This window comes from Somniosus microcephalus, chromosome 20 (genome assembly GCF_052327205.1).
Source record: "Somniosus microcephalus isolate GS21.2 chromosome 20, FLI_Smic_1.0, whole genome shotgun sequence".
NCBI lineage: Eukaryota > Metazoa > Chordata > Chondrichthyes > Squaliformes > Somniosidae > Somniosus > Somniosus microcephalus.
In genome coordinates this window covers 27,946,777-27,960,437 of record NC_141006.1, presented here as the reverse complement: position 1 = coordinate 27,960,437, position 13,661 = coordinate 27,946,777, and positions in this window count along the sequence as shown.

The following is a 13,661-nucleotide window of genomic DNA, read 5'->3' as shown; positions in this document are numbered from 1 at the left end:
AGATTCTCAGTCAGAAGGTGAAGAGCCTCAGTCGGAGGGTGAAGAGCCTCAGTCGGAAGGTGAAGAGCTGCAGTCGGAAGGTGAAGAGCCTCAGTCGGAAGGGAAAGAGCTGCAGTCAGAAGGATAGAGCCTCAGCCGGAACGTGACGAGCCTCAGTCGGAAGGTGAAGAGTCTCAGTCGGAAGGTGTAGAGCCTCAGTCGGAAGGTGATGAGCCTCAGTCGGAAGGTGCAGAGCCTCAGTCGGAAGTTGAAGAGCCTCATTCGGAAGGTGAAGAGCTGCAGTCGGAAGGTGAAGAGCTGCAGTCGGAACGTGAAGAGCCTCAGTCGGAAGGTGAAGAGCCTCAGTCGGAAGGTGAACAGCCTCAGTCGGAAGGTGAAGAGCCTCATTCGGAAGGTGAAGAGCTGCAGTCGGAAGGTGAAGAGTCTCAGTCGGAAGGTGAAGAGTCTCAGTCGGAAGGTGAAGAGCCTCAGTCGGAAGGTGAAGAGCTGCGGTCGGAAGGTGAAGAGCCTCAGTCGGAAGGTGAAGAGCATCAGTCGGAAGGTGAAGAGTCTCAGTCAGAAGGTGAAGAGCCTCAGTCGGAAGGTGAAGAGCCTCAGTCGGAAGGTGAAGAGTCTAAGTCGGAAGCTGAAGTGCCACAGTCGGAAGGTGAGGAGCCTCAGTCTGAAGGTGAAGAGCCTCAGTCGGAAAGTGAAGAGCCTCAGTCGGAAGGTGAAGAGCCTCAGTCGGAAGGTGAAGAGCCACAGTCGGAAGGTGAAGAGCCTCAGTCGGAAGGTGAAGATTCTCAGTCGGAAGGTGAAGTGTCTCAGTCGGCAGGTGAAGAGCCTCAGTCGGAAGGTGAAGAGCTGCAGTCGGAAGGTGAAGAGCCTCAGTCGGATGGTGAAGAGCCTCAGTCGGAAGGTGAAGAGCCACAGTCAGATGGTGAAGAGCCTCAGTCGGAAGGTGAAGAGCCTCAGTCGGAAGGTGAAGAGCCTCAGTCGGAAGGTGAGGAGCCACAGTCGGAAGGTGAAGAGCCTCAGTCGGAAGTTGAGGAGCCACAGTCGGAAGGTGAAGAGCCTCAGTCGGAAGTGAAGAGCTGCAGTTGGAAGGTGAAGAGCCTCAGTCGAAAGGTGAAGAGCTGCAGGCGGAAGGTGAAGAGCCTCAGTCGGTAGGTGAAGAGCCACAGTCGGAAGGTGAAGAGCCTCAGTCGGAAGGTGAGGAGCCTCAGTCGGAAGGTGAAGAGCTACAGTCGGAAGGTGAGGAGCCGCAGTCGGAAGGTGAAGAGCTGCAGTCGGAAGGTGTAGAGCCTTAGTCGGAAGGTGAAGAGCCTCAGTCGGAAGGTGAAGAGATGCAGTCGGAAGGTGAAGAGCTGCAGTCGGAAGGTGAAGAGTCTCAGTTGGAAGGTGAAGAACTACAGTCGGAAGGTGAGGAGCCGCAGTCAGAAGGTGAAGAGCTGCAGTCGGAAGGTGTAGAGCCTTAGTCGGAAGGTGAAGAGCCTCAGTCGGAAGGTGAAGAGTCTCAGTCGGAAGGTGAAGAGCCTCAGTCGGAAGGTGAAGCACTGCAGTTGGAAGGTGAAGAGCCTCAGTCGGAAGGTGAAGAGCCTCAGTCGAAAGGTGAAGAGCGTCAGTCGGAAGGTGAAGAGCCTCAATCTGAAGGTGAAGAGCCTCAGTCGGAAGGTGAAGAGCCTCAGTCGGAAGGTGAAGATTCTCAGTCGGAAGGTGAAGAGTTTCAGTCGGAAGGTGAAGAGCCTCAGTCGGAAGGTGAAGAGCTGCAGTCGGAAAGTGAAGAGCCTCAGTCGGAAGGTGAGGAGCCGCAGTCGGAAGGTGCAGAGCCTCAGTCGGAAGGTGTGGAGCCACAGTCGGAAGGTGAAGAGCCTCAGTCGGAAGGTGAAGAGCTGCAGTCGGAAGATGAAGAGCCTCAGTCGGAAGGTGAAGAGCTGCAGTCGTAAGGTGAAGAGCCTCAGTCGGAAGGTGAAGAGCCACAGTCGGAAGGTGAAGAGCCTCAGTCGGAAGGTGAGGAGCCTCAGTCGGAAGGTGAAGAGCTACAGTCGGAAGGTGAGGAGCCGCAGTCGGAAGGTGAAGAGCTGCAGTCGGAAGATGTAGAGCCTTAGTCGGAAGGCGAAGAGCCTCAGTCGGAAGGTGAAGAGATGCAGTCAGAAGGTGAAGAGCCTCAGTCAGAAGGTGAAGAGTCTCAGTCGGAAGGTGAAGAGCCTCAGTCGGAAGGTGAAGCACCACAGTCGGAAGGTGAAGAGCCTCAGTCGGAAGGTGAAGAGCCTCAGTCGGAAGGTGAAGAGTCTCAGTCGGAAGGTGAAGAGCCTCAGTGGGACGGTGAAGAGCTTCAGTCGGAAGGTGAAGAGTCTCAGTCGGAAGGTGAAGAGTCTCAGTTGGAAGGTGAAGAGCCGCAGTCGGAAGGTGAAGAGCCTCAGTCGGAAGGTGAAGAGTCTCAGTCGGAAGGTGAAGAGCCGCAGTCGGAAGGTGAAAAGCCTCAGTCGGAGGCTGAAGAGCCTCAGTCGGAAGGTGAAGATTCTCAGTCAGAAGGTGAAGAGCCTCAGTCGGAGGGTGAAGAGCCTCAGTCGGAAGGTGAAGAGCTGCAGTCGGAAGGTGAAGAGCCTCAGTCGGAAGGGGAAGAGCTGCAGTCAGAAGGATAGAGCCTCAGCCGGAACGTGACGAGCCTCAGTCGGAAGGTGAAGAGTCTCAGTCGGAAGGTGTAGAGCCTCAGTCGGAAGGTGATGAGCCTCAGTCGGAAGGTGCAGAGCCTCAGTCGGAAGTTGAAGAGCCTCATTCGGAAGGTGAAGAGCTGCAGTCGGAAGGTGAAGAGCTGCAGTCGGAACGTGAAGAGCCTCAGTCGGAAGGTGAAGAGCCTCAGTCGGAAGGTGAACAGCCTCAGTCGGAAGGTGAAGAGCCTCATTCGGAAGGTGAAGAGCTGCAGTCGGAAGGTGAAGAGTCTCAGTCGGAAGGTGAAGAGTCTCAGTCGGAAGGTGAAGAGCCTCAGTCGGAAGGTGAAGAGCTGCGGTCGGAAGGTGAAGAGCCTCAGTCGGAAGGTGAAGAGCATCAGTCGGAAGGTGAAGAGTCTCAGTCAGAAGGTGAAGAGCCTCAGTCGGAAGGTGAAGAGCCTCAGTCGGAAGGTGAAGAGTCTAAGTCGGAAGCTGAAGTGCCACAGTCGGAAGGTGAGGAGCCTCAGTCTGAAGGTGAAGAGCCTCAGTCGGAAAGTGAAGAGCCTCAGTCGGAAGGTGAAGAGCCTCAGTCGGAAGGTGAAGAGCCACAGTCGGAAGGTGAAGAGCCTCAGTCGGAAGGTGAAGATTCTCAGTCGGAAGGTGAAGTGTCTCAGTCGGCAGGTGAAGAGCCTCAGTCGGAAGGTGAAGAGCTGCAGTCGGAAGGTGAAGAGCCTCAGTCGGATGGTGAAGAGCCTCAGTCGGAAGGTGAAGAGCCACAGTCAGATGGTGAAGAGCCTCAGTCGGAAGGTGAAGAGCCTCAGTCGGAAGGTGAAGAGCCTCAGTCGGAAGGTGAGGAGCCACAGTCGGAAGGTGAAGAGCCTCAGTCGGAAGTTGAGGAGCCACAGTCGGAAGGTGAAGAGCCTCAGTCGGAAGTGAAGAGCTGCAGTTGGAAGGTGAAGAGCCTCAGTCGAAAGGTGAAGAGCTGCAGGCGGAAGGTGAAGAGCCTCAGTCGGTAGGTGAAGAGCCACAGTCGGAAGGTGAAGAGCCTCAGTCGGAAGGTGAGGAGCCTCAGTCGGAAGGTGAAGAGCTACAGTCGGAAGGTGAGGAGCCGCAGTCGGAAGGTGAAGAGCTGCAGTCGGAAGGTGTAGAGCCTTAGTCGGAAGGTGAAGAGCCTCAGTCGGAAGGTGAAGAGATGCAGTCGGAAGGTGAAGAGCTGCAGTCGGAAGGTGAAGAGTCTCAGTTGGAAGGTGAAGAACTACAGTCGGAAGGTGAGGAGCCGCAGTCAGAAGGTGAAGAGCTGCAGTCGGAAGGTGTAGAGCCTTAGTCGGAAGGTGAAGAGCCTCAGTCGGAAGGTGAAGAGTCTCAGTCGGAAGGTGAAGAGCCTCAGTCGGAAGGTGAAGCACTGCAGTTGGAAGGTGAAGAGCCTCAGTCGGAAGGTGAAGAGCCTCAGTCGAAAGGTGAAGAGCGTCAGTCGGAAGGTGAAGAGCCTCAATCTGAAGGTGAAGAGCCTCAGTCGGAAGGTGAAGAGCCTCAGTCGGAAGGTGAAGATTCTCAGTCGGAAGGTGAAGAGTTTCAGTCGGAAGGTGAAGAGCCTCAGTCGGAAGGTGAAGAGCTGCAGTCGGAAAGTGAAGAGCCTCAGTCGGAAGATGAAGAGCCTCAGTCGGAAGGTGATGAGTCTCAGTCGGAAGGTGAAGAGCCTCAGTTGGACGGTGAAGAGCCTCAGTCGGAAGGTGAAGAGTTTCAGTCGGAAGGTGAAGAGTCTCAGTTGGAAGGTGAAGAGCCGCAGTCGGAAGGTGAAGAGCCTCAGTCGGAAGGTGAAGAGTCTCAGTCAGAAGCTGTAGAGCCGCAGTCGGAAGGTGAAGGGCCTCAGTCGGAAGGTGAAGATTCTCAGTCGGAAGGTGAAGAGCCTCAGTCGGAAGGTGAAGAGCCTCAGTCGGAAGGTGAAGAGCTGCAGTCGGAAGGTGAAGAGCCTCAGTCGGAAGGGGAAGAGCTGCAGTCAGAAGGATAGAGCCTCAGCCGCAAGGTGACGAGCCTCAGTCGGAAGGTGAAGAGTCTCAGTCGGAAGGTGTAGAGCCTCAGTCGGAAGGTGATGAGCCTCATTCGGAAGGTGTAGAGCCTCAGTCGGAAGTTGAAGAGCCTCATTCGGAAGGTGAAGAGCTGCAGTCGGATGGTGAAGAGCCTCAGTCGGAAGGTGAAGAGCTGTAGTCAGAAGGTGTAGAGCCTCAGTCGGAAGGTGAAGAGCTGCAGTCGGAAGGTGAAGAGCCTCAGTCAGAAGGTGAAGAGTCTCAGTCAGAAGGTGAAGAGCCTCAGTCGGAAGGTGAAGAGCCTCAGTCGGAAGGTGAAGAGTCTAAGTCGGAAGCTGAAGAGCCACAGTCGGAAGGTGAAGAGCCTCAGTCGGAAGGTGAGGAGCCTCAGTCGGAAGGTGAAGAGCCTCAGTCGGAAGGTGAAGAGCCTCAGTCGTAAGGTGAAGAGCCTCAGTCGGAAGGTGAAGAGCTGCAGTCAGAAGGTGAAGAGCCTCAGTCGGAAGGTGAAGAGCTTCAGTCGGAAGGTGAAGAGCCTCAGTCGGAAGGTGAAGAGCCACAGTCGGAAGGTGAAGAGCCTCAGTCGGAAGGTGAGGAGCCTCAGTTGGAAGGTGAAGAGCTACAGTCGGAAGGTGAGGAGCCGCAGTCGGAAGGTGAAGAGCTGCAGTCGGATGGTGTAGAGCCTTTGTCGGAAGGTGAAGAGCCTCAGTCGGAAGGTGAAGAGATGCAGTCGGAAGGTGAAGAGCCTCAGTCGGAAGGTGAAGCACCACAGTCGGAAGGTGAAGAGCCTCAGTCGGAAGGTGAAGAGCCTCAGTCGGAAGATGAAGATTCTCAGTCGGAAGGTGAAGAGTCTCAGTCAGAAGGTGAAGAGCCTCAGTCGGAAGGTGAAGAGCTGCAGTCGGAAGGTGAAGAGCCTCAGTCAGATGGTGAAGAGCCTCAGTCGGAAGGTGAAGAGCCACAGTCGGAAGGTGAAGAGCCTCAGTCGGAAGGTGAAGAGCCTCAGTCGGAAGGTGAAGAGCCTCAGTCGGAAGGTGAGGAGCCACAGTCGGAAGGTGAAGAGCCTCAGTCGGAAGGTGAGGAGCCACAGTCGGAAGGTGAAGAGCCTCAGTCGGAAGGTGAAGAGCTGCAGTGGGAAGATGAAGAGCCTCAGTCGGAAGGTGAAGAGCTGCAGTCGGAAGGAGAAGAGCCTCAGTCGGAAGGTGAAGAGCCACAGTCGGAAGGTGAAGAGCCTCAGTCGGAAGGTGAGGAGCCTCAGTCGGAAGGTGAAGAGCTACAGTCGGAAGGTGAGGAGCCACAGTCGGAAGGTGAAGAGCTGCAGTCGGAAGATGTGGAGCCTTAGTCGGAAGGTGAAGAGCCTCAGTCGGAAGGTGAAGAGATGCAGTCAGAAGGTGAAGAGCCTCAGTCGGAAGGTGAAGAGTCTCAGTCGGAAGGTGAAGAGCCTCAGTCGGAAGGTGAAGCACCACAGTCGGAAGGTGAAGAGCCTCAGTCGGAAGGTGAAGAGCCTCAGTCGGAAGGTGAAGAGTCTCAGTCGGTAGGTGAAGAGTCTCAGTCGGAAGGTGAAGAGCTACAGTCGGAAGTTGAGGAGCCACAGTCGGAAGGTGAAGAGCTGCAGTCGGAAGGTGTAGAGCCTTAGTCGGAAGGTGAAGAGCCTCAGTCGGAAGGTGAAGAGTCTCAGTCGGAAGGTGAAGAGCCTCAGTCGGAAGGTGAAGAGTCTCAGTCGGAAGGTGAAGCGTCTCAGTCGGAAGGTGAAGAGCCTCAGTCGAAAGGTGAAGAGCGTCAGTTGGAAGGTGAAGAGCCTCAGTCGGAAGGTGAAGAGCCTCAGTAGAAAGGTGAAGAGCCTCAATCTGAAGGTGAAGAGCCTCAGTCGGAAGGTGAAGAGCCTCAGTCGGAAGGTGAAGATTCTCAGTCGGAAGGTGAAGAGTCTCAGTCGGAAGGTGAAGAGCCTCAGTCGGAAGGTGAAGAGCTGCAGTCGGAAGGTGAAGAGCCTCAGTCGGAAGATGAAGAGCCTCAGTCGGAAGGTGATGAGTCTCAGTCGGAAGGTGAAGAGCCTCAGTTGGACGGTGAAGAGCCTCAGTCGGAAGGTGAAGAGTCTCAGTCGGAAGGTGAAGAGTCTCAGTTGGAAGGTGAAGAGCCGCAGTCGGAAGGTGAAGAGCCTCAGTCGGAAGGTGAAGACTCTCAGTCGGAAGGTGAAGAGCCGCAGTCGGAAGGTGAAGAGCCTCAGTCGGAGGGTGAAGAGCCTCAGTCGGAAGGTGAAGATTCTCAGTCGGAAGGTGAAGAGCCTCAGTCGGAAGGTGAAGAGCCTCAGTCGGAAGGTGAAGAGCTGCAGTCGGAAGGTGAAGAGCCTCAGTCGGAAGGGGAAGAGCTGCAATCAGAAGGATAGAGCCTCAGCCGGAAGGTGACGAGCCTCAGTCGGAAGGTGAAGAGTCTCAGTCGGAAGGTGTAGAGCCTCAGTCGGAAGATGATGAGCCTCAGTCGGAAGGTGTAGAGCCTCAGTCGGAAGTTGAAGAGCCTCATTCGGAAGGTGAAGAGCTGCAGTCGGAAGGTGAAGAGCTGCAGTCGGAACGTGAAGAGCCTCAGTCGGAAGGTGAAGAGCCTCAGTCGGCAGGTGAAGAGCCTCAGTCGGAAGGTGAAGAGCCTCATTCGGAAGGTGAAGAGCTGCAGTCGGAAGGTGAAGAGCCACAGTCGGAAGGTGAAGAGCCTCAGTCGGAAGGTGAAGAGCCTCAGTCGGAAGGTGAAGAGCCTCAGTCAGAAGGTGAAGAGCTGCAGTCGGAAGGTGAAGAGCCTCAGTCGGAAGGTGAAGAGCTTCAGTCGGAAGGTGAAGAGCCTCAGTCGGAAGGTGAAGAGCCACTGTCGGAAGGTGAAGAGCCTCAGTCGGATGGTGAGGAGCCTCAGTCGGAAGGTGAAGAGCTACAGTCGGAAGGTGAGGAGCCGCAGTCGGAAGGTGAAGAGCTGCAGTCGGAAGGTGTAGAGCCTTAGTCGGAAGGTGAAGAGCCTCAGTCGGAAGGTGAAGAGATGCAGTCGGAAGGTGAAGAGCTGCAGTCGGAAGGTGAAGAGTCTCAGTTGGAAGGTGAAGAACTACAGTCGGAAGGTGAGGAGCCGCAGTCAGAAGGTGAAGAGCTGCAGTCGGAAGGTGTAGAGCCTTAGTCGGAAGGTGAAGAGCCTCAGTCGGAAGGTGAAGAGTCTCAGTCGGAAGGTGAAGAGCCTCAGTCGGAAGGTGAAGCACTGCAGTTGGAAGGTGAAGAGCCTCAGTCGGAAGGTGAAGAGCCTCAGTCGAAAGGTGAAGAGCGTCAGTCGGAAGGTGAAGAGCCTCAATCTGAAGGTGAAGAGCCTCAGTCGGAAGGTGAAGAGCCTCAGTCGGAAGGTGAAGATTCTCAGTCGGAAGGTGAAGAGTTTCAGTCGGAAGGTGAAGAGCCTCAGTCGGAAGGTGAAGAGCTGCAGTCGGAAAGTGAAGAGCCTCAGTCGGAAGATGAAGAGCCTCAGTCGGAAGGTGATGAGTCTCAGTCGGAAGGTGAAGAGCCTCAGTTGGACGGTGAAGAGCCTCAGTCGGAAGGTGAAGAGTCTCAGTCGGAAGGTGAAGAGTCTCAGTTGGAAGGTGAAGAGCCGCAGTCGGAAGGTGAAGAGCCTCAGTCGGAAGGTGAAGAGTCTCAGTCAGAAGCTGTAGAGCCGCAGTCGGAAGGTGAAGGGCCTCAGTCGGAAGGTGAAGATTCTCAGTCGGAAGGTGAAGAGCCTCAGTCGGAAGGTGAAGAGCCTCAGTCGGAAGGTGAAGAGCTGCAGTCGGAAGGTGAAGAGCCTCAGTCGGAAGGGGAAGAGCTGCAGTCAGAAGGATAGAGCCTCAGCCGCAAGGTGACGAGCCTCAGTCGGAAGGTGAAGAGTCTCAGTCGGAAGGTGTAGAGCCTCAGTCGGAAGGTGATGAGCCTCATTCGGAAGGTGTAGAGCCTCAGTCGGAAGTTGAAGAGCCTCATTCGGAAGGTGAAGAGCTGCAGTCGGAAGGTGAAGAGCCTCAGTCGGAAGGTGAAGAGCTGTAGTCAGAAGGTGTAGAGCCTCAGTCGGAAGGTGAAGAGCTGCAGTCGGAAGGTGAAGAGCCTCAGTCAGAAGGTGAAGAGTCTCAGTCAGAAGGTGAAGAGCCTCAGTCGGAAGGTGAAGAGCCTCAGTCGGAAGGTGAAGAGTCTAAGTCGGAAGCTGAAGAGCCACAGTCGGAAGGTGAAGAGCCTCAGTCGGAAGGTGAGGAGCCTCAGTCGGAAGGTGAAGAGCCTCAGTCGGAAGGCGAAGAGCCACAGTCGGAAGGTGAAGAGCCTCAGTCGGAAGGTGAAGAGCCTCAGTCGTAAGGTGAAGAGCCTCAGTCGGAAGGTGAAGAGCTGCAGTCAGAAGGTGAAGAGCCTCAGTCGGAAGGTGAAGAGCTTCAGTCGGAAGGTGAAGAGCCTCAGTCGGAAGGTGAAGAGCCACAGTCGGAAGGTGAAGAGCCTCAGTCGGAAGGTGAGGAGCCTCAGTTGGAAGGTGAAGAGCTACAGTCGGAAGGTGAGGAGCCGCAGTCGGAAGGTGAAGAGCTGCAGTCGGATGGTGTAGAGCCTTTGTCGGAAGGTGAAGAGCCTCAGTCGGAAGGTGAAGAGATGCAGTCGGAAGGTGAAGAGCCTCAGTCGGAAGGTGAAGCACCACAGTCGGAAGGTGAAGAGCCTCAGTCGGAAGGTGAAGAGCCTCAGTCGGAAGATGAAGATTCTCAGTCGGAAGGTGAAGAGTCTCAGTCAGAAGGTGAAGAGCCTCAGTCGGAAGGTGAAGAGCTGCAGTCGGAAGGTGAAGAGCCTCAGTCAGATGGTGAAGAGCCTCAGTCGGAAGGTGAAGAGCCACAGTCGGAAGGTGAAGAGCCTCAGTCGGAAGGTGAAGAGCCTCAGTCGGAAGGTGAAGAGCCTCAGTCGGAAGGTGAGGAGCCACAGTCGGAAGGTGAAGAGCCTCAGTCGGAAGGTGAGGAGCCACAGTCGGAAGGTGAAGAGCCTCAGTCGGAAGGTGAAGAGCTGCAGTGGGAAGATGAAGAGCCTCAGTCGGAAGGTGAAGAGCTGCAGTCGGAAGGAGAAGAGCCTCAGTCGGAAGGTGAAGAGCCACAGTCGGAAGGTGAAGAGCCTCAGTCGGAAGGTGAGGAGCCTCAGTCGGAAGGTGAAGAGCTACAGTCGGAAGGTGAGGAGCCACAGTCGGAAGGTGAAGAGCTGCAGTCGGAAGATGTGGAGCCTTAGTCGGAAGGTGAAGAGCCTCAGTCGGAAGGTGAAGAGATGCAGTCAGAAGGTGAAGAGCCTCAGTCGGAAGGTGAAGAGTCTCAGTCGGAAGGTGAAGAGCCTCAGTCGGAAGGTGAAGCACCACAGTCGGAAGGTGAAGAGCCTCAGTCGGAAGGTGAAGAGCCTCAGTCGGAAGGTGAAGAGTCTCAGTCGGTAGGTGAAGAGTCTCAGTCGGAAGGTGAAGAGCTACAGTCGGAAGTTGAGGAGCCACAGTCGGAAGGTGAAGAGCTGCAGTCGGAAGGTGTAGAGCCTTAGTCGGAAGGTGAAGAGCCTCAGTCGGAAGGTGAAGAGTCTCAGTCGGAAGGTGAAGAGCCTCAGTCGGAAGGTGAAGAGTCTCAGTCGGAAGGTGAAGCGTCTCAGTCGGAAGGTGAAGAGCCTCAGTCGAAAGGTGAAGAGCGTCAGTTGGAAGGTGAAGAGCCTCAGTCGGAAGGTGAAGAGCCTCAGTAGAAAGGTGAAGAGCCTCAATCTGAAGGTGAAGAGCCTCAGTCGGAAGGTGAAGAGCCTCAGTCGGAAGGTGAAGATTCTCAGTCGGAAGGTGAAGAGTCTCAGTCGGAAGGTGAAGAGCCTCAGTCGGAAGGTGAAGAGCTGCAGTCGGAAGGTGAAGAGCCTCAGTCGGAAGATGAAGAGCCTCAGTCGGAAGGTGATGAGTCTCAGTCGGAAGGTGAAGAGCCTCAGTTGGACGGTGAAGAGCCTCAGTCGGAAGGTGAAGAGTCTCAGTCGGAAGGTGAAGAGTCTCAGTTGGAAGGTGAAGAGCCGCAGTCGGAAGGTGAAGAGCCTCAGTCGGAAGGTGAAGAGTCTCAGTCGGAAGGTGAAGAGCCGCAGTCGGAAGGTGAAGAGCCTCAGTCGGAGGGTGAAGAGCCTCAGTCGGAAGGTGAAGATTCTCAGTCGGAAGGTGAAGAGCCTCAGTCGGAAGGTGAAGAGCCTCAGTCGGAAGGTGAAGAGCTGCAGTCGGAAGGTGAAGAGCCTCAGTCGGAAGGGGAAGAGCTGCAATCAGAAGGATAGAGCCTCAGCCGGAAGGTGACGAGCCTCAGTCGGAAGGTGAAGAGTCTCAGTCGGAAGGTGTAGAGCCTCAGTCGGAAGATGATGAGCCTCAGTCGGAAGGTGTAGAGCCTCAGTCGGAAGTTGAAGAGCCTCATTCGGAAGGTGAAGAGCTGCAGTCGGAAGGTGAAGAGCTGCAGTCGGAACGTGAAGAGCCTCAGTCGGAAGGTGAAGAGCCTCAGTCGGCAGGTGAAGAGCCTCAGTCGGAAGGTGAAGAGCCTCATTCGGAAGGTGAAGAGCTGCAGTCGGAAGGTGAAGAGCCACAGTCGGAAGGTGAAGAGCCTCAGTCGGAAGGTGAAGAGCCTCAGTCGGAAGGTGAAGAGCCTCAGTCAGAAGGTGAAGAGCTGCAGTCGGAAGGTGAAGAGCCTCAGTCGGAAGGTGAAGAGCTTCAGTCGGAAGGTGAAGAGCCTCAGTCGGAAGGTGAAGAGCCACTGTCGGAAGGTGAAGAGCCTCAGTCGGATGGTGAGGAGCCTCAGTCGGAAGGTGAAGAGCTACAGTCGGAAGGTGAGGAGCCGCAGTCGGAAGGTGAAGAGCTGCAGTCGGAAGGTGTAGAGCCTTTGTCGGAAGGTGAAGAGCCTCAGTCGGAAGGTGAAGAGATGCAGTCGGAAGGTGAAGAGCCTCAGTCGGAAGGTGAAGAGTCTCAGTCGGAAGGTGAAGAGCCTCAGTCGGAAGGTGAAGCACCACAGTCGGAAGGTGAAGAGCCTCAGTAGGAAGGTGAAGAGCCTCAGTCGGAAGGTGAAGATTCTCAGTCGGAAGGTGAACAGTCTCAGTCGGAAGGTGAAGAGCCTCAGTCGGAAGGTGAAGAGCTGCAGTCGGAAGGTGAAGAGCCTCAGTCGGATGGTGAAGAGCCTCAGTCGGAAGGTGAAGAGCCACAGTCGGAAGGTGAAGAGCCTCAGTCGGAAGGTGAAGAGCCTCAGTCGGAAGGTGAAGAGCCTCAGTCGGAAGGTGAGTTGCCACAGTCGGAAGGTGAAGAGCCTCAGTCGGAAGGTGAGGAGCCACAGTCGGAAGGTGAAGAGCCTCAGTCAGAAGGTGAAGAGCTGCAGTCGGAAGATGAAGATCCTCAGTCGGAAGGTGAAGAGCTGCAGTCGTAAGGTGAAGAGCCTCAGTCGGAAGGTGAAGAGCCACAGTCGGAAGGTGAAGAGCCTCAGTCGGAAGGTGAGGAGCCTCAGTCGGAAGGTGAAGAGCTACAGTCGGAAGGTGAGGAGCCGCAGTCGGAAGGTGAAGAGCTGCAGTCGGAAGATGTAGAGCCTTAGTCGGAAGGCGAAGAGCCTCAGTCGGAAGGTGAAGAGATGCAGTCAGAAGGTGAAGAGCCTCAGTCGGAAGGTGAAGAGCCTCAGTCGGAAGGTGAAGCACCACAGTCGGAAGGTGAAGAGCCTCAGTCGGAAGGTGAAGAGCCTCAGTCGGAAGGTGAAGAGTCTCAGTCGGAAGGTGAAGAGCTACAGTCGGAAGGTGAGGAGCCGCAGTCGGAAGGTGAAGAGCTGCAGTCGGACGGTGTAGAGCCTTAGTCGGAAGGTGAAGAGCCTCAGTCGGAAGGTGAAGAGTCTCAGTCGGAAGGTGAAGAGCCTCAGTCGGAAGGTGAAGAGTCTCAGTCGGAAGGTGAAGAGTCTCAGTCGGAAGGTGAAGAGCCTCAGTCGAAAGGTGAAGAGCGTCAGTCGGAAGGTGAAGAGCCTCAGTCGGAAGGTGAAGAGCCTCAGTCGAAAGGTGAAGAGCCTCAATCTGAAGGTGAAGAGCCTCAGTCGGAAGGTGAAGAGCCTCAGTCGGAAGGTGAAGATTCTCAGTCAGAAGGTGAAGAGTCTCAGTCGGAGGGTGAAGAGCCTCAGTCGGATGGTGAAGAGCTGCAGTCGGAAGGTGAAGAGCCTCAGTCGGAAGGTGAAGAGCCTCAGTTGGACGGTGAAGAGCCTCAGTCGGAAGGTGAAGAGTCTCAGTCGTAAGGTGAAGAGTCTCAGTTCGAAGGTGAAGAGCCGCAGTCGGAAGGTGAAGAGCCTCAGTCGGAAGGTGAAGAGTCTCAGTCGGAAGGTGAAGAGCCGCAGTCGGAAGGTGAAGAGCCTCAGTCGGAGGGTGAAGAGACTCAGTCGGAAGGTAAAGATTCTCAGTCGGAAGGTGAAGAGCCTCAGTCGGAAGGTGAAGAGCCTCAGTCGGAAGGTGAGGAGCCACAGTCGGAAGGTGAAGAGCCTCAGTCGGAAGGTGAGGAGCCACAGTCGGAAGGTGAAGAGCCACTGTCGGAAGGTGAAGAGCCTCAGTCGGATGGTGAGGAGCCTCAGTCGGAAGGTGAAGAGCTACAGTCGGAAGGTGAGGAGCCGCAGTCGGAAGGTGAAGAGCTGCAGTCGGAAGGTGTAGAGCCTTTGTCGGAAGGTGAAGAGCCTCAGTCGGAAGGTGAAGAGATGCAGTCGGAAGGTGAAGAGCCTCAGTCGGAAGGTGAAGAGTCTCAGTCGGAAGGTGAAGAGCCTCAGTCGGAAGGTGAAGCACCACAGTCGGAAGGTGAAGAGCCTCAGTAGGAAGGTGAAGAGCCTCAGTCGGAAGGTGAAGATTCTCAGTCGGAAGGTGAAGAGTCTCAGTCGGAAGGTGAAGAGCCTCAGTCGGAAGGTGAAGAGCTGCAGTCGGAAGGTGAAGAGCCTCAGTCGGATGGTGAAGAGCCTCAGTCGGAAGGTGAAGAGCCACAGTCGGAAGGTGAAGAGCCTCAGTCGGAAGGTGAAGAGCCTCAGTCGGAAGGT